Here is a 19,807-nt window from a genome sequence, read left to right as displayed (position 1 = left end):
GTTCTAAATTGGTCTGACAGTCTAGAAAACAATTTAGAATTATATGAGAAAAATGATTAAAGTCTTCATGCTTTTGAGCCAGTTATCTCATTGTCTGGCATATTACCCAAAGCAGGATAAAAACAGGATGGAAGTTTCTATAGTCAATCAAACAATCAATAAATGTGTATAAAGTGCCTTCTATATATCAGGCCCTGTGCTAAGTGTTGAATTGTTGTTCAGTCATTTTCAATCATGTCTAACTCTTTCTGATTCTATTTGGGGGTTTCTTGGTAAAATATTGGAGTGATTTGCGATTTCCTTGTCCAGTTCATTTTTAATGAGGAAATTGAGACAAACAGGGTTAAGTGACTTTCCCAGGGTCACACAGATCTTCCTGACTCTAAGTCTAATTCTCTTTCCATTGTAGCACCTAACTGCCCCAAGTGTTGGATACAAGTAGCAATGTTTTGTGGTAGGAAAAACAGGGAGTGGAGGGGAATGGCTTTTATCACTGATGGGGAAATTACTGAATAAAACATGCATGCAATGGAGTATCTTATCCCTAAGAAAAAAATCAAATATGATGAATTTAGAGAAATATCCAAAGGCTGGTATGAATTGATGCAGAGTGAAGCAGGCAGAAGTAGAATAATAATATGTACAATGACAATAATATAAGAAGGTAGAAAGGAAACAACCATTTATTAAGGTCCTACTATGTACCAAGCACTTTACAATTATTATATCTCTGTATTATAACTGAGGAAACAGAGGCAAAAAGAGATTAAATGATTTGCTCTGAATCACATATCTAGTGTCTGAGACAGGATTTGAAGTCAGATTTTTCTTACTCTAGTACATTTTCCCCACTGTGCCATCTAATGTAAATGAAAGCAATAGCTAAAGACCACCAAACTCAGATCAATTATAATGGTCTTAGTCCCAGAAAATAAAAGGTGAAACATACTACTTTACCTGGTATGGGACACTGAAGAGTAAGATATGAGTGTACAACACTGCACATAATTCCATAAGTGGTTGTTATGTCAATTAATTTTGATTATACTTTAACAGACGTGAAAAGATTTGTTACTGATGCAGCAGTTATCCCTGAATCTACTATCTGTATAGTCAGTTCATCAACTGCAAAGATCAGAGTTAGGAAATAAAACAAGAAAAAATAAGAATAATGATAAGATTAAAAAAAACCCATCTTAGCTGGGAAACAATCTTTACAGCTGGTGTTTCAGATAAAGCCTCATTTCTATAATATATAGAGAACTGACTCAAATTTATAAGAATACAAGTCATTCCCTAATTGATAAATAATCAAAGGATATCAACATATGATTTTCAAATAAAGAAATTAAAACCATTTCTAGTCATATGAAAAAATGCACTAAATCACTATTGATTAGAAAAACGCACATTGCGACAACTCTCACACCTTTCAGATTGACTAAGATAACAGGAAAAGATAATAATAAATGTTGGGGAAAAATTGGAAACCTAATGCATTATTGGAAGAGTCGTGAAATGATCTGACCATTCTGATGGACATGCCCTTTGATTCAGCAGTGTCACTACTAGGTCTGTATCCCTAAGAAATCATAAAGGACACACGTGCAAAAATGTTTGCATTGGCTCTTTTTGTAGGAGCAAGGAACTGAAAATTGAGTAGATACCCATCAATTGGGAATGGCTGAATATGTTATATGAATATAATGCAATATTATTGTTCCATAAGAAATGATGAATGGCTGATTTCAGAAAAGCCTGGAAAGAGTCAGATGAACTGATGCTGAGTGAAGTGAACAGAACCAAAATAACACTGTATATAGTAATAAAAAGATTATATGATGATCAACTGTGATGGACTTTACTCTTCTCACAAATACAGTGATTCAAGACAGTTCCAATAGACTTGGGATGGAAAACGCCAACTGAATCCAAAGAAAAAACTATAAAGGCCAAATGTGGATCAGAACATAGTATTTTCACCTTTTTATTTGTTTTCTTTCTTTTAATTTTTTGTTCCACTTTTGGTCTGATTTTTCTTATATAATAGAACAAATATAAAAATATCTTTAAAGAATTGTACATATTTAATCTATTGATAGCTGTTTTTGGAACAGGGTTAATGGAGAGAGGGAGAAAAATTTGGAACACAAAATCTTACAAAATGAATGTTGAAACTACTCTTTACATGTATTTGGAAAAATAAAATACTGTTAAAATTTTTTAAAGAAAATACATCCTATATATTTTTAAAAAGAAAAAAAAATTAATCCTAAATTTTTTACACAAATAATCAACCATAAGAAATGGAAAATGAACAGCATAAAAGACATTGATACTAATAAAAAATTATGCAAAATTGTAATTATTGCAAACGTACTGCTAAAACAAGATCAAATCAGCTGAAAAGGTACCTTATTAGGGAAACATTTGTCTTGCTAACCAATTTATCAATGAAACCTAAAAATAAATTTTAAATAAAAATAAATCAATACCAAGTATGTCTGAATTGCAAATAATGGGAGAGGAACCTGAGGGAAGTAAATGGAGAAGAAAAAGTTGCCAAACAACTAAATTCAATGAGACCTTGATTATATGTATATATATATATGTTTGTATCAATGCATATATGTCAATGTGTCAGCCACTACCTTCTTATCCTACATATCATATCCTGGTCAGTAATCCAGTCTTTGTGGAAGCCTGTAGGCCCCCAAAACTGAGATAATCTGGGATAATAGCATACTCTGAGATACCCCAGGAATAGGTCAATATAAGACTATCTTGTGGGAAAGGATCTGTTTTGTTTGGATCTATTGGTCAGAATGAAAAGTAATGAGTTGAAATTACAAGGAAATGAATGAAGGCTTTGCGATGCCATTTGAGGTTTTCTTGGCAAAGACATTGCAGTGATTTTGTAGATGAAGAAACTGAGGCAACTTCTCATTTTATAGATGAAGAAACTGAAGCAGAGTGCCCAGGGTGACATATCTAATAAGTGTCATGTAACTTTATGCATAGTATCATCTATCTGCTCGCCTAACAGTTAGTACTATTCAAAAATAAAATGGACTACCACTGGAGGTAGTGGGTCTCCCCCCACTTCCCCAACCCCAAGGTCCTCAAGTAAAATATGGATGACTTAGCAATTCTGTCATCTTTTTCATGTATGGGCTGTGCTTGATGTCTTCTGAGATCTCGACCAGCTCTGAAATCCTATAATTCTGTGATAGCGAAACAAAACACCTGGATCAGAGATAACATTTGATTCAATTTAATCTTATTCCTTTATTCCATTTGAAAAAATGAATATCCCATCAGTAAACACAGAGCTCTGTGTAACCTTTATCATTTAAGTCAATAACACTATTTTCCTATTTCATGGTGATTTATTGAAAGGGAAGGCTAATAATCAAAGGGATTATATCACATAATCTCAGAATCTGAGACTTGTATTACTCATCCATAAAAGAAATTCACATTATAATACACTCAACAAGTGGTTGTCTAATCTCTGCATGAAGGCTACCAGGGAGGAGTAATTCACTACCTTTTAAGACAGTACATTCTACTTTGGTACAACTTAAATTGTTAGTAGGTTTTTGTTTTAATTTAAAGTAAAAGAAGGAATTTCAACTTATAAAGCATGGTAGAGGAAAAGATTGGTTTTCCCGTAATCACACTAACATCTTCACTTTAAATGTAAAGGAACTATTCTTCTTAATCCCTGTAATTAAAGTGTTGAGCTATGGCATGCCATATGGCATATATATAAGATGGTGTTATGTGGTTTTGAAAGCAAACTTCTTATGCCACAACTTTGCAAAAGGTAGCAACTCCTTCTGACTTTGCACATTTGATGGGAACTTCAAGGAAGGAGAATTTCAAAAGAATTGGCCAACATCTACCCAAACCACCCAGACTTGCGGCTACCAAAATTGATTTCTTTGAAAAAGGCATTTTTCCTGATCCGCAGACATGCCAAACAGCTGAGCAACCAAAGACATGGAAAGATCTGGGGAAACGAAAGAGGAGTCTTTTTCAGGCCCTTGTGCTTCTTCTCAATATGCCCAATATGAGAGACAGTGGTGAAGAGGTGAATAACCATACTGGTATTTAGTTAGCTCATGGCCCACTCATGTTTCTTACTTCACCCAGTAAAAAACTTTACATTTTCTTACTATGGAATCACTAAGTTCCATTCTGTTTCTTTTGGTATCTGGAAGGTAGTCATCATACAGAAAAGTGACTTTCCATCATCTAAAATGAGAATGGACTGGCTCTCTCTTGGCTCTCAATCTATGATACTGCAATTGCTCAAAATGGCTAGAATCTGATCAAGTGTCTCACATCCCTGGGAGAGCCAATCAATGAACTAATCATCCAAGTCTAACAATCAATTTCCCTAAAGTCCTTCATCTGCTTTCTTTCTTACTTCCCACTATTTTTTGTGGTATGATCATAAGACTACAGAGTCTAGAGGTAGAAGTGACCTCAACAGTTTGTATTTATTAGAAAGAAAGAAATTAGAGAATAATGATACAACTTTGGCTATCAAAGTACTTAAATTTAATTTTGATCAGAATTGAAAAATAAGTCATTGTGTCCCATTGTGTTGAAGAACTTACTAATTGGCCTCCCCACTCATGTCTGGGCAGCTACCCAAAGAGAGAACACAATGAATAGGACACTGGACCTGGAGTCAAAAAGACTCATCTTTCTGAGCTCAAATCCAGCCTCAAACACCTAATACTATGACTCTGTGCAAGTAACTTAGCCCCATTTGCCTCAGTTTCCACATCTATAAAATAAGCTAGAGAAGAAAATTGAAACCATTTCAGTATCTTTGCTAAGTAATCCCCAAATGGGGTCAATGAAAAGTTGGACAAGTCTAAAAAGTGATGAACAACAAATCTTTCTCCCCTCTCTAATCTATTTTCTTCACAGATGAAAAAAAAATTATTTCTAAGGTGTAGATCCAATTTCCCCTGTTCAAGAAGCTCCAATGACTCCAGATTCTTCATAAGATCAAACACTAAAATCCTCTGTTGGCATAATTTGGTCCCAACTTATCTTTTGAGGTTTGTTATATATTAATGATTTCTCTCATTCTATAGATTAGTCAAACAGACCTGTTTTCCTGTGCCTCCCACAAATCATTCCAAATCCATACTCAATGTATCTGTATATCATTCACCATGTCTAAAATGTAATTCCTTCTCATCTCCTTCTAGAATGATTAGCTTCCTTCAAAGCACAGCTCAAATCTACCTCCTAATGAAGCTTTTCCCAAACTATCCAGGGCTAATAGTTGGGTACTGCACTGAAATTACTTTATATTTACATATGTTATATATACATTTTACATTTTGATATATTATACATAATACAGAATATATACTGTGCAGATAGTGTATATATATATATATATATATATATATACCAAGGAATCAAGGAAGAAGTACAATTAATATATGTTGGATATTATGTGCAAATATATGGAGATTAGGTTTAGAATGTTGTATGTACCCAAGAAGTAAGCCTGTTCACCTAAATTGTACTATTAAGGAAGAATTTTTTCCCCTTTTTTTATCAAAGCTTTTTTTTTTCAAAATATATGTATGCATAGATGTTTTTCCAACATTCATGCAGGCAAAAACTTGTGCTCCAATTTTTTCTCCTCCTATCCCCCTACCTCCTCCCTTCAACAACAAGTAAACCAATATATGTTAAACATGTGCGATTCTTTTATACATATTTCCACAGTTATCATGCTGCACAGAAAACATCAGTTCAAAAAGGAAAAAAATGAGAAAGAAAAAAATGTAAGCAAACAGCAACAAAAAAGTGAAAATATTATGCTATGATCTAGACTCAGTCCCCACAGACCTCTCTCTAAGTGCAGATGGCTGTCTTCATCACAAGACCATTGGAACTGGCCTAAATCATCTTGCTGTTGAAAAGAGTCACATCTGTCAGAATTAGTCATTGTATAATTTTGCTGTTGCTGTGTACAATGTTGTTTTGGTTCTACTCACTTTACTTAGCATCAGTTCATGTAAATCTTTCAGGTCTCTAAAATTATCCTCCTGATTGCTTCTTATAGAAACAACAATATTTCACAACATTCCTATACCATAACTTATTCAGCCATTCTCCAACTGGTGGCTATCTATTCAATTTCCAGTGTCTTGCCACTCCAAAAAGAATTACTACAAGCATTTTTGCACATGCGGTTCCTTTTCCATTTTTTATGATTTCTTTGGGATACAGGCCCAGTAGAGACTCTGCTGGATCAAAGGGTATGAACAGTTTATAGTCCTTTGGGCATAATACCAAATTATTCTCCAGAATAGTTGGATCAATTCACAACTCCACTATCAATGGTTCAGTGTCCCAGTTTTCCCACGTCCCTTCCAACATTCATTAATATCTTTTTCTGTCATCTTAGCCAATCTGAGAGATGTATAGTGGTACCTCAGAGTTGTCTTAATTTGCATTTCTCTGATCAATAGTGATTTAGAGCATTTTTTTATATAACTTGAAGTGGCTTTAATTTCTTCATCTGAAAATTGTTTGTTCATATGCTTTGATTATTTGGAGGATGGCTTGAATTCTTACAATTTTGAGTCACTTCATATATTTTAGAAATGAAGCTTTTATCAGAACTCTTGGATGTAAAATTTTTCCCAGTTTATTGCTTCCCTTCTCATCTTGTCTGCATTGGTTTTGTTTGTATAAAAACTTATTAAGTTAATATAATCAAAATTAATCGTGGAAGTTCTAAAAGAAATGAGATATATAGCAAAAAGGATGAAAAGCACCAAAGAAGAGTCAGTGGACACAGTTTTGATATTGTGGCTCTAAGAGAATATGCAACATTGTATTCTAAAGTCCAGCTTCTTAAACTGTGAGTTACAATTCCATATAGTCTTGTAACTGAATATGGGAGGATGCAAAATTATGATTTATTATCAGGAAATGTTTGATTTGTATACCTATTTTATATACCTAAATTTCTGCGACAAAAAGGGGACATGAGTGGAAAAAGTTTAAGATGCCCTGCTCTAATGCATATTCCATAAGACTTGAATACCTTCCTCTCCTCTGCCTACTGAAATTCTATCCTTCCTTCAAAGCATTAATTCCTTCTAAGCCTTGTTCAACCTCTCAAGCAGAATTATATTTCTCTTCCCATATATTACATAATATTTTGTACCTTAACTAGGGACTTAAGTTCTAATTTATATTTACATAATAATAACAACTGCTATGAGGCTCAGAATACTCAGCACCAGACCTATACACTTGCACTGAATTTAGTTCCTGAGGAGATGGCCCTTAAACAGAGGGTTCAGTCCCTTTTCCTTACATTCTCTGGTTCCTTTTACTACATGACAGAATACAGAGGACAATCTCTTAAAGTTTAGTCTGAATCATGGTTAGGAAGTCTCCCCCAAAATGAGAAAATAGAAAGATATTCAATATGCAATGTAAATCAGAAAGAGGACAACTATGTATGTCCTGTACATGAAAGAGATACTTAATTCAAAAGATTCGGAAGAACACATCATCAAAGATTTTAAAAGATAGCAATAATTTATTACACTGCTAAATGTGTGTGTTTGTGTATTTTTAACTGTTCTACCCTCCTGAGAAATTTCTAAGACTTAACCATCAAAACATGAAACAGTTTGTAGAACTGTTGAATCACCCTTTGTCATTTCACCTCAATTCTGCACTGTCCAAACAATTTCCTCTAAGTACGTGTCTTCTGGTTATTCAGGCCATTATCCTGTTGGCTAAAGTGTTTTCCAAGAAGGATGTGGTTGTAGAACACTCTTCCTGCAGTCAGTTAACTTTAATTGAGAATAGCCAAGAACTCCAGATCCCTCAATCTCACAAGATTGTCTCTAAATCTGGACATAAATATGTCAAAATAGCCATTGGTCACCTATGCTTAGGGAAGGAACATAACACAAAAGAGAGTCAGGAACCCAAGGGCCAAGTTGAGTCTTGCCAAAATCAACATGTCCTTTTCTTGCCATTTGCCTGTAATCTCTCTACTGACCGTATTGGGGAGAAGAGTGTTTACTCTTGGGTAGAAGAGAGTTTATTTCTCCCTAGAAGAGAGGGGGTAGGGGAGAGAGAAAGTGAGAGAGACAAAAAGACAGAGAGAGACAGAGAGGGAAGGTGAGGGGGAGGGAGGGAGAGGGAGAAGGAGAGGGAAAGGGAGAGGGAGAATAAAAAGGACATGGAGAGAGAGAGAGAAAGAGGGGGGAAGGGGAAGGACGGGAGAAAGAGGGAGAGAGAAAGAGTTCACTCTGTTTTTAATCAATGTGGTGCTCTGATCTTCTCTGATCTTTATCACAGATATTAATATTTGACCAAAGACTGCTGAATCATATCGAAATGTCAATCTTTTCAGGGCAGTTTCTTGTGTCTACAGAAGTTGCCAGGGGAATTTCTCACACACTCCATGGGATAGTTAATGCAAGCCCATCATCACAACTTATCCAAAGTGTATAATTCAATCCATCCTTTATGATACATACATACATACATATATGTTCACATTTTATTATGTATATATTCCTATATATCAGATAGGATGTGAATAGATAGACATAGTGTTCATATCATAGTTTATTAGGTTCTGAATTAATTACTAGACTAGACTATAAAATCCTTGAAGGCAAAGCATTTGGGAAGAGAAAGATTTTGACAAGGTCACATGGATAGAAAACTTCAGAGGTAGTATTTGAAGCCCCTTCCTCTGACTCCAGAGCTTATATCTTTCCCATTATATCAAGAAAAGCACAAGATTCAGCACTAGACTTGTGATAGTCTTATTGTTCTCTGACCTGGTCAGCCCATATCTGAAGAATCTAAGGTGATAAAAAGTCCTGAGATCAGATGAAGGAACAAGAAATGTTTATCCTAAAGAACAGATAATTTAGGAGTGACATGCCATCTGTTTCCATATATTTAAGTGTCTAGGAGAGAGATAATTTGTTCTGCTCACTTAAGGGGACAGAATTTTAGCACTGAGTGAAAGTTGCAAAAAGACAGATTTAGATTCTTTGTAAGAAAAATTTTAACACCAAAAAGAATTATCTGAATGGGAAATAGTGTCTATATACAGAGGTACTACTCTTCCTCTTTACTAGTGATCTTTGAGCACAGACTGAATGTCCATTTGGGGTCTCCTTCTATAAAAGAGTCCTTACTCGTTTAGATTGCATTATTGATGGTCACTGAGATTCATAGATTTGTTCCAACTTTGAGATTCTGTGAAAATCAGAAGTGGAAATAAATTTGTTGCCTTTTGTTCAAATTCAGAAATAGCAGTGGTAAAGGTGAAATAAAAATGTTCCTTTTATGTGATCTAATCCCAGTGGAGGTCTCAATTTCTGTGCAATTTTACTGGGAAAATATGGCCACCTCACCAATAGGATCATATCAAAAAGCCAATGACAGCCACAAACTTAGTTGTAGCCACAACCAACTTAAACAATAAGTAGAAACTAGGATGACAGAAATGTGGTCATGTCCAAGAGAAAAATCCTCAGTCTTCCTAAAAGCTTTTCCTTGAATGTTTGGCTTTTAAATAAATTTTGAAATGGTTTTTAAAATGAATCATATTCAAAATTCAGGGTCTTTTCCCACCTCCCTATTTAAAAAAAAAAAACAAAAAAACCTTTCTCTTTTACCTTCAACCAAGCCAAATGCAGCCACATAGAATTCAATTTATCTGCTTGAAAGTAGCAAGGACTATTTTAGCTGTTTCTAGCTTTATGCTTTAAGCCTGTATGCTTTTATTCCAACTTTTTTTTATTACAATTATATTGATCTACACACCAATAAAACAGCCCAGAATAAGACCGAGGCCTTGTGGTGCTCACCTCATAGCTCATTCTGACAGGTTTGCTTAAGGCGATTTTGCACTCAGCTATGTTTCCTTTGCAAGCTAAGAATATCTTCAGGTTCAAGGCCAAATTCAGAGAGTAATAGTGGTGCCTGGATAGAAATTCTTTTTTTTTTTTCTTTACCACAGGTACTTCTGTGTGCTTTCTTACATAAGAAGGCTTATCACACACACCCTTCTTTCTCTTAACAGGGTAAATGCATGTACTACTAATGTCAGAAGTCCATGACCAAAACATCGTGGGGTATTTCTGCCATCTCCTGGCTGAAATCTGATATTACAGTACATACTTCATTGCACAAATGTGGTCAAGATCAAAATGGGGTTTGCTGGGAAAACATTTTCCCCTCTGAAGTGAAAGCCCAATTTAAGGGAATGAAAATATTTCAAAGTCCTGAGGAAAATGGGATAAATTATAAAAAGAACTTTATAGACCGAAGTTGATGGTCAACTGAGCAATAGGGAGAGTAATGTAATAGAAAAACTACCAGTCAGAAAACCAAGGTTCAAATTCTACTTAGACTCCTATAATATGACCTTGAAAAAATCATTTAGTCTCTGTGGATCTCAAATGACAAAAGTTGGTTTTGGTCTGACTAGAGACTGTTGATGGTCTCTTCAAGCTCTAAATCTATGATCCATTCATTTTAATGAGAACTGAGATTATCTGCTACTAACCTCTTGGCCATTCTAAATACCTCTGTTCTAAATACAGGACAAACTTCATTGATGCTAACAACATAACTTGTGAATCCAAATCCTTTGTGAAAATAAAAAATTATTTAGCAGTAAGTGCAGATTTTAGGGAGAATTCTGACATTGATTTTATAGATCCTTCAAGTTGAGGTGAGTCCTTGGTCCTTTTAAAGGAGACAAATCAGAGAAAAGGTTAGGTTTCCAGACCACTGATTCCTGAACCAAAAGTGTTGGCACTTTAGAGTGAGATTATTCTCTCCTATCCTGTTTCTCACTTTTAACCATGTTCCAGAATAATCAAAATAAAAATCATGTTCAGGAAAAGGTTGTCTGAGCTCATCCTCATCATAAAGGCAAACCAGCTTTTCTCAGGGTAGGTCTTTTCCATTGCCAACAACACCCCCAAACGCTTTGTGAAACTATATAATGCAAAGCACTGTGAACCAGTTTTGCCTTTGTTGTGTATTGCCTCTCAGTTCTTTGGTAAAAGAAAGAGACCTTGTATGATATAACTGTGAATGGATAATGTTTGAAAGAGCTTCACAAAGGCAATATGGCTAATGCTGGAATAAAATTGTGTTTACAAGAGGTCCATAAAATTGTAAGCACACTTGAGCCCAACACTGAGGGTACTGAGTCAACTTAGATTTTAAGGGAATTTTATTCCTAGGCAATTTCTGGGAATTATCTCTCAGGCTCCAAGAGAAAGTCAAGCTTTACAACTATGTAAAGCAAATTGCAAAATTGTTACTCTTTGTTCATATCCAGAAAATAGAGATATTTAATAATTACACAAAGCAGTATGAAATGAAAGCAAACTTCACAAGTAAAGATCAATGTATAAAATGGAAAAAAAAAGATGCTACTAACATCTATAGGTGTGAGTATAGATGAGCATGATTTTGTGAGGTAATAATCTGGCTTTGTAAAAAGTGAGTTTAATCCATGCTTGATGATCAACTACACGTTTCTTCATGAGGCAAAATCTGAGGATTGAATTTGATTGCCTCTGAGTCCCTTCAGTTTTAAATCTGTAATCTTATGATCTTCCAGAGCAAAGTAGGAAGCATGGGGGTTGGAGACTTACAGTCTGAACTTTCCTCTGAGGTGTAAATGAACCCAGGCCAAACTCAATTGGTTTATTGTTCTATGTGGGGTCTGACCAGCAGGGATTTTAGAGAGAAGAGGTGGGTGGAGAGAGAAAGTCCAAGTAATGACTAGAGTGGGCTTTCTTTAGGAAACCCATGGAAAAATGCCCAGGGAATAAAAAGAAAACCAGAATAATTTTTTATTATAGCTTTTTATTTACAAGTTATATGCATGGGTAATTTTAAAGCATTGACAACTGCCAAACCTTTTGTTCCAATTTTTCCCCTCCTTCCCATCCCCTCCCCCAGATGGCAGGTTGACCAATACATGTTAAATATGTTAAAGTATGAATTAAATACAATATAAGTATACATGTCCTAACAGTTATTTTGCTGTACAAAAAGAATCAAATTTTGAAATAGTGTACTATTAGCCTGTGAAGGAAATCAAAAATGCAGGCAGACAAAAATATAGGGATTGGGAATTCTATGTAGTGGTTCATAGTCATCTCCCAGAGTTCTTTCTCTGGATGTAGCTGGTTCAATTCATTACTGTTCTATTGGAACTGATCTGTTTCATATCATTGCTGGAGATGGACATGTCCATCAGAATTGATCATCATATAGTAATGATCTCCTGGTCCTGCTCATTTCACTCAGCATCAGTTCATATACGCTTCTCCAGGTCTTTCTAAACTGGAATAATTTTAAGAAAAAGGAATTGAATCAGTAAATAAGGGAAGACAAGAATGACCAGGACCTCTTAAAACACAAATCTATAGAACCTTTAAGATTTGCAAAAGCACTTTCTTTATAACAATAGTATAAAATGGGTAGGATGAATGAGAGTGGTCTTTAAAAGTCCAAGATCTAATCACAGAAACAGGTGATAATAAAACATTAAGCTACAGGGGAAAGATGTGGCTGACATAGGTCATCCCTTTCCTACTGAGGTGCAAATTAGTGCAATGAGTTAATGAGAAAGAAAACAATATAATAGAATGAAGAATGATAGATCTTGTCATTAGGGTAAACTTTAAAATTCATTTTCCTGAGTGTTACAGATTCCAAGCAGAACCTAGCTCCTGGTGAAATGCATGGGAAAAGCATAGAGCTGGAGAAAGGGGACCTTAGCATAGGCAGAAAGTCACCACTCTAAAGAAAGATAGCAAAGTTGCTAGTCAGGTTGGGCACAAGGAATATTAGGAGAGAAAATGTCTTGCTAAAATCTCCCTGGACAACAATCCCAGGATGTTAATCCTGTATCTCTCTTGTCCTCTAGTGCTTAAAGCCTTTCATTCTGGACACAGGCAAGTCTATTCACTTTTATTTTAAATGCCTGATTTTCTTTGTGCACATGCAAACTTTATTAGTATGGATGTGCTTATTAGAAATATGAAGGCAACAGAAACAGGCACATATACAGAGGAAGAGAGATAGATCTAACATTCAGGTGCTTCATCATTATATCTATGACTGGGGGCTTAGAGTTACAAAAGGTAGAGCTACAGATTGTTTGATACAACTTTCCAGAAAATCAAAAGAGTAATAGGCAAGCACATCTTCACAATGAGTTGATAATATATTAGGATGGGAAAGAAAATAGTATAGAAGAAGAATATTCACCACACCAATCCTACAGTTACTATGAATAGCATTTATATCAGTATCTCCTCTTAGAGATGAGAGAATTTTCATTGAGAGATGAAGTGATTTGGCCCAAGGTCAGGTATCTAGTAAATGTGATAACTAGGATTTAATTTTAATCTTCAGATTTCGAGCCCAATATTATTCCTGCTATACTTCAAAACCTTTCTCTTGCATGTAGCTTATCAACAAGAAGCATGACTAACAAAAAAGACTGAGGTGAGAGATGTGTGGTTAAATCAAAGACAGTACAATTGGGAAAATAAAAGCTTCTGAGCTTTTGTGATGTCACATTATAAAATTATATCCACATGTCTCTTAGAAGCCAGTCTATTAAGATTTCTACAGAAATTCATCAGTAAGTAAGGTCTTCAGGCACTGGTATTATAAAAGGGAGGTCTGATCTTGCAGAAGAGTTGAGAGACCCAATAATATCAGCTCCCTGAGGGCCTACAGAAATGGGACCCTGAAATGATATAAAATGTGTTGGGTCATTATAAATATTCATATGTGCAGTCAAGTAGGCAATAAACAGAGAATGGCATCATTTACAATTCTTCAATCTGCATTAATTTTTTTTAACTTTAGCCCTAAGTGGAAAAGGCACCCTGGGTGTCCTTGAGCTGGGACCTTATCAGTGCCCATCAATGTGTTAATTTAAGAAAAATTTATATTTTGGGGTGGTTAAAAAGGATGCCCATAGATTAGGGTGCCTGTAAAGCAAATTGTTTTAATAAATGGGGCTCTTCAGTACCCATTCAAAGGTAGTGGGATAGGGGAAGAAACAACCCTAGATATATCCTTCCAGTAAATAGAATATACAAAGTGAAATGGAAAGAGCATGCGATGTGGGGTCAAAGGACTTTGATTTAAATCATAACTACCCTGAATATAGAAACTCCTATTTTTTCCCCTTTCTTCCCTTCAAAAACACCCAGCATAGTGCCAGCATAATAAGCACCTTAAAAAAATGCTTGTTGATATATTTTTCTTCATGACCACTGGATTGTTGTTGATGTATTTTACTTCATGACCATAGGGAAATCATCTACTTTCCTTAAGTCCCAGTTCATCATCTGTTAAATCAAGAGTTTCAGCTAAATCCCAGCTTCTTAAAATGTGGTTCATGACCCCATATGTGGCCTTATAACTGAATGTGGGGGTCATGAAATTATGGCTTTTTTATCAGTACATGTTTCATTTGTATACTTATGTAATATACCTATGCCTGGGGCCATGTAAAAATTTGTCTGGCTAAAAGAGGTTGCAAGTGGGAAAAGTTTAAGAAACTCTGGACTAAATTATTTTTTAAATTCTTTCCAAATCATTTGTTTTCCACTTATGTGAGTACAAAGCAAAGCTTCAGTAAGTAATACATGTGAAGGAGGAGGAGATACAGATATCTTGCAATTGTACTTTTTCCATCATACACCAAATGTTGCATTCCTGATGCATCATCATGCAGACAAAGAATATAGAAATGTTCTTGGAAAAAAAGATTCTCCCAAATTCCTTCACAGATTACATAATAGCCTCTTTTTTCTGTATCTGTTCCTTTTCCCACTACATAGCCATTGCTACCCAAATGCAAAACTATCAATAGTTATCACTCATGGATGCCCATCAGTGGGGGAATGGCTGAATAAATTATGGTATGTGGATATAATAGAATATTATTGTTCTATAAGAAATGATGAGGAGGCTGATTTCAGAAAAGCCTGGAAAGATTTGAACTAAACTGATGCTAAGTGAAGTGAGTAGAAGCAAGAGAACATTGTCCACAGAAACAAGGAGATTATGTGATAATCAATTATGATGGACTTGGCTCTTTTCAACAGTGAGGTGATTCAAGGCAGTGCCAATAGACTAAGAATACAAAGAGCCATCCAAATCCAAAGAGAGGCTGAAGAAACTGAATGTGGATCACAGCATAGTATTTTCACATTTTTGTTGTTATTTGATTGCTTGTTTGTTTTTCCTTTCTCATTTTCCCCCTTTTGGTATTTTGTGTGTGTGTGCAGCATGACAAATGTGGAAATATGTTTAGAAGAATTGCACATGTTTAACTTATATTGTATCACTTGCTGTCTAGAGGAAGCAGAAGATAGCGAGGGAGGGAGAAAAAATTAAAACACAAGGGTTTTGAAGGGTGAAAAGTATCTCTGCATGTATTTTGAAAAATAAAAGACTATTATTATTTTAAAAAATATTTACCAGTCAGGGTACTAAACCAGACTTAGAGGACAGTTAATTTATAGAATATTTATAGTTCTCAAGCAATTAAAAAAATGAAGCTTAGGACCCAGTTGTCAAGGATAATTATCATCTTAAGATAAAAAGTAAGTCAAAATATGAAGTTACTAGTTTTAGATAAATTCAAATTCTTGCTCTATATGTTGAGAAGTATGCATTTTTAATGAAATCATCCATAAATCTAATGACAAAATGAAAAGCAATGGGGAAGGAGGAAAGGAGAAATAAAAGTGATATTCTTATGGAAGTGTACTACATGAGTATACTTGTTTGCATATTGTCTCCTCCATTAGATTGTAAACTCCTTGAGGGGAAGGAGAGTCTTTTGTCTCTTCTTGTATTGCCAGTACTTAGAATAGTTCCTGGAACACAGTAATCAAAGTCTATCACTTCTCTGAGAAGAAAGGTCTGTTAATTCTCTGAGTTAAAATAATAATAAATCTTACATATATATGTATATATATAAAACAAATAATAAATAATATATAATAAATTAATCAAAGAGAAGATATGAATAATGTTTTTCTAATATATATTATAAAATTGGTATTATAATAATGATATGGATTTGTAGCCCTCCTGGAATGCAGGAAAATTAATTCTGCTAAAAGCAGAGCATCTTATAACTTATTGGCTAAGAAGGCTTGCTGGGACATAAAGGAATCAAGTAGAAGAAATACTCATTAGAAAGTAATTCTTTCCAAAAGAAGATAAAGAAATTGATTGGTGATATGGAATTGATGGGAAATGAGAGAAACTAGCATATTTTTACACCTTGAAATTTGACATGTATACTATATATCTTTTAAAAAGAAGATTATAAAGCTTCCAGATTGGAAAAAAAAAATCTCCCCTACTGCAAGAAGTCTTTCCTGTATCTTCCTTAATACTCATACTTTCCCTCTGAGGGAGTCCTTTCCCTTCAAATGATCACATATATGCATATGTATATGTGTAAACATATGACCCATTTCTACATAATTTTTACATATTCTGCTCCATCAGATTGTGAGGCCTTTGAAGACTGGTATTGTATTCCAGATTTTTTTTTGTATCTCTAATGTTTAGCATACTGGCTAATGCATAGTAGGCACTTAATAAATACTTGTTAATGGCTTACTAACTTATATAATCTCAGGGACAAAGAATCTAAAAAGGAATAATACAGAACTAGAGGGAGACTGAATACCAGTTGGATAGTGTCCAAACAAATTATGGTAGAAATGTCTCTGATTTTAGAAGTATACAATTTTATTGGGAAAAAAATGACAACTAAGTACAATTCAAAGAAATCTGCATGATTTGGTTCAAAGATAACAATTTCCATGATGAAGAAAACACAATGAATGAAAACAACTTTTCATGGTTTCAAAGCTCAGATCAATTCAATGGCCATTGTAAGTTCAGAGAACTAACAGACCTTTCTTCTCAGAGAAGTGATAGACTTTGATTGCATAATCAGCATATAATGTCTGAAACTGTCAACATATTATTTTGTTTTGCTTACTTGTACTTCTTTGTTATGAGAAACAAGGATATGTTACTAAAAAGTGATCATAATGGCTTTTTAATAGCATCAATAAAACATTTATCAGAATTGAAAAGGATAAGGGACAAAGGAGTAGGAGCACCTCAAAGGAACTAATGCACAATCTGATAAACTCAAATTCTCAAAAAGAATTGTGCAAAAAGCAGGAATGAGGATACAAATCAAGAATAAGTATAAGAAAGAAGCTACCTAAAAATAATATCAATATAACTCCAAATGATCTAAGGCATATAAAAAGCTATAATGAAAATTTTTAAATGAACTAGGCTTATGAAATTTTAAGGTTTTTATATTACATGGGCAAGGAGGAGGGGATTTATTGTTTCTAGTATAACAGTAGAAATATGATGAAGTAAACGGAATCAATAGTTAAGAAATGCATTGTTACTACACACCTCTTAAATTGGCTAATGATGATGATAAATGTTGGAGGAGATGTAAGAAAACTGGGACATTAAATCATTGTTTGTGGAGTTGTGAACTGATCCAACCATGCTGGAGAGCAATTTGGAACTGTGTCCAAAGGGCTATCAAACTGCAAATAACCTTTGAACCAGCAATGTCTCTCCTGGGTCTGCATCCCAAAAAGACCATTAAAAAAAGGAAAAAAGAACCCACATGTGCAAAAATGTTTGTAGTGACAAGGAACAGGAAACTGAGTGGATGTCCATCAGTTGGAGAATAGCTGAATACATTATGGTACATGAATGTTATGGGATAGTATTGTTCTATAAGAAACAACCAGCAGGCTGATTTCAGAGGCCTGGAGAATCTTAGATGAACTGATGCTGAGAGAAATGAGCAGAACCAGGAGATCACTGTATGTGGCAACAAGATTATGTGATGATCGATTCTGATGGACATAGCTCTTTTCAGCAATGTGGTGATTCAAGCAAATTCCAATAGACTTGTGATGGAAAGAGTCATCTGTATCCAGAAAGAGGACTGTCAGAACTGAGTATAGATCGCAACATAGTTTTTTTACCTTTTTGTTGTTGTTGTTGTCTGCTTGCTTTTTGTTTTTTTTCTCATTTTTTTCTTTTTGATCTGAGTTTTCTTCTGCAGCATGATAAATGTGGAAATATATATGGAAATTTTGAACATATATTGGATTACACGTTGTTTAGGGGAGCTTATAGGGGAAGGGAGGGAGAAAAAGTACAACACAAGGTTTTGCAAGGGAGAATGTTGAAAACTATCTTCGCATGTATTTTGATAATAAAAAGCTATTTTTTAATGCAATGACAACTTGATGGCTTAATAGATAGAAGGCTAGCCTAGAGTCAGGAAAACTTGAGTTCAAAACCATCATCAGACACTTACTAGCTATTCTAACTGGGGGCAAGTTATTTAATGTTTGTCTGCTTCAGTTTTTTCATCTGGTATTATAGGGACAATAATAGAATCTAGTTCTCAGAGTTGTGAGGATCAAATGAGATGATATGTGCATAGTGTTTTGCAAGCTTCAAAGCACTGTACTAATGCTAGCTATAGTGAGATATTAATCAATTCTAGTGTATTTTTAAAATTTTCCAAGTGTTTACTATAAGTAAAACATTATGTTAAATGCCAAGAGGAATATAAGTGCAAATCAAGTACTTTCTTTAACCTCAAGAAGGTTACATTCAACTAGAGGAGATGGTGCAAAAGGGGAAAAAACAACAACATTGTTCACAAGTAAACATGATAAGCTCCTAAAGGTAAAGCAAGATAATTTTGGTCTGGACCTATGATTTCATCAATGTAGAAAACTCTCACTGGGAAAAAATCTACAAATGAAGATAATATTAATCTACATTGGTTTTGGTCTTAGTGGATACTTGAGACCTTGAGAAGTTAAGAAAATTGCTCATAATCATCATCTGAATTAAAGGCCAACTCCCCATCTACAATGCGAAGTTACTTCTTGATAAAAATCATGATGAAAATTATAGTAGAGATAGAGAATAGGCCAGTGATTTCATTGATATTCATTTTAGATGTGAAAACTTCCTTTACCAATTCAGGTCAGAAAGCTCTAAATGGGGGGAAGAAGAGAGAGAAAGGAGAGAGAGAGAGAGAGAGAGAGAGAGAGAGAGAGAGAGAGAGAGAGAGAGAAGAAAGAAGAGGAGAAGGGAGGGAAGGAGAGGGGAGGGGAGGGGAGGGAGGGGAGGGAGGGAAGAGAGAGAATACAATTTGCTAAGCCTCACACAACTAGTTTAGACAAGATCTGAATCTAGGTCTTCCTGACCCAGGGGCCAACTTTCTATCCACTACATTATACTGTTTATGAAAAATAAACAACTCCAGACTTATATAGTACTTGAAGTTTCACAGATCCCCTTTACTCACAACAACTTTGTGAAGCATGTATTGTGTATGAGTTCAAACAAAGGAAAAATCATTTTGAGGAGAGAGGAGGAAGGAAATGGCATTTGAGTTTGTCTTTACCTAACTGAAAGGAACTTAGCACTCAAAGTTAGAAATAGGGTATTCTAATTGTAAGGGATAAAGTGAGATGATTGGAGCAAAATAATGAAGATCATGTTCTAGAAATAATTAGCAGTCCATTTTATGATTTACCAACAACTTGGATGGAGATTATCAGGTAAAATTGAAATCAAAGATTCCTTTAAAATTTCAAGCCTGGGTAACTTAGAGAATAAT

The sequence above is a fragment of the Sarcophilus harrisii genome, chromosome 1 (assembly GCF_902635505.1).
Source record: "Sarcophilus harrisii chromosome 1, mSarHar1.11, whole genome shotgun sequence".
NCBI classification, from domain to species: Eukaryota; Metazoa; Chordata; class Mammalia; order Dasyuromorphia; family Dasyuridae; genus Sarcophilus; species Sarcophilus harrisii.
This window is presented reverse-complemented; position numbering follows the sequence as displayed.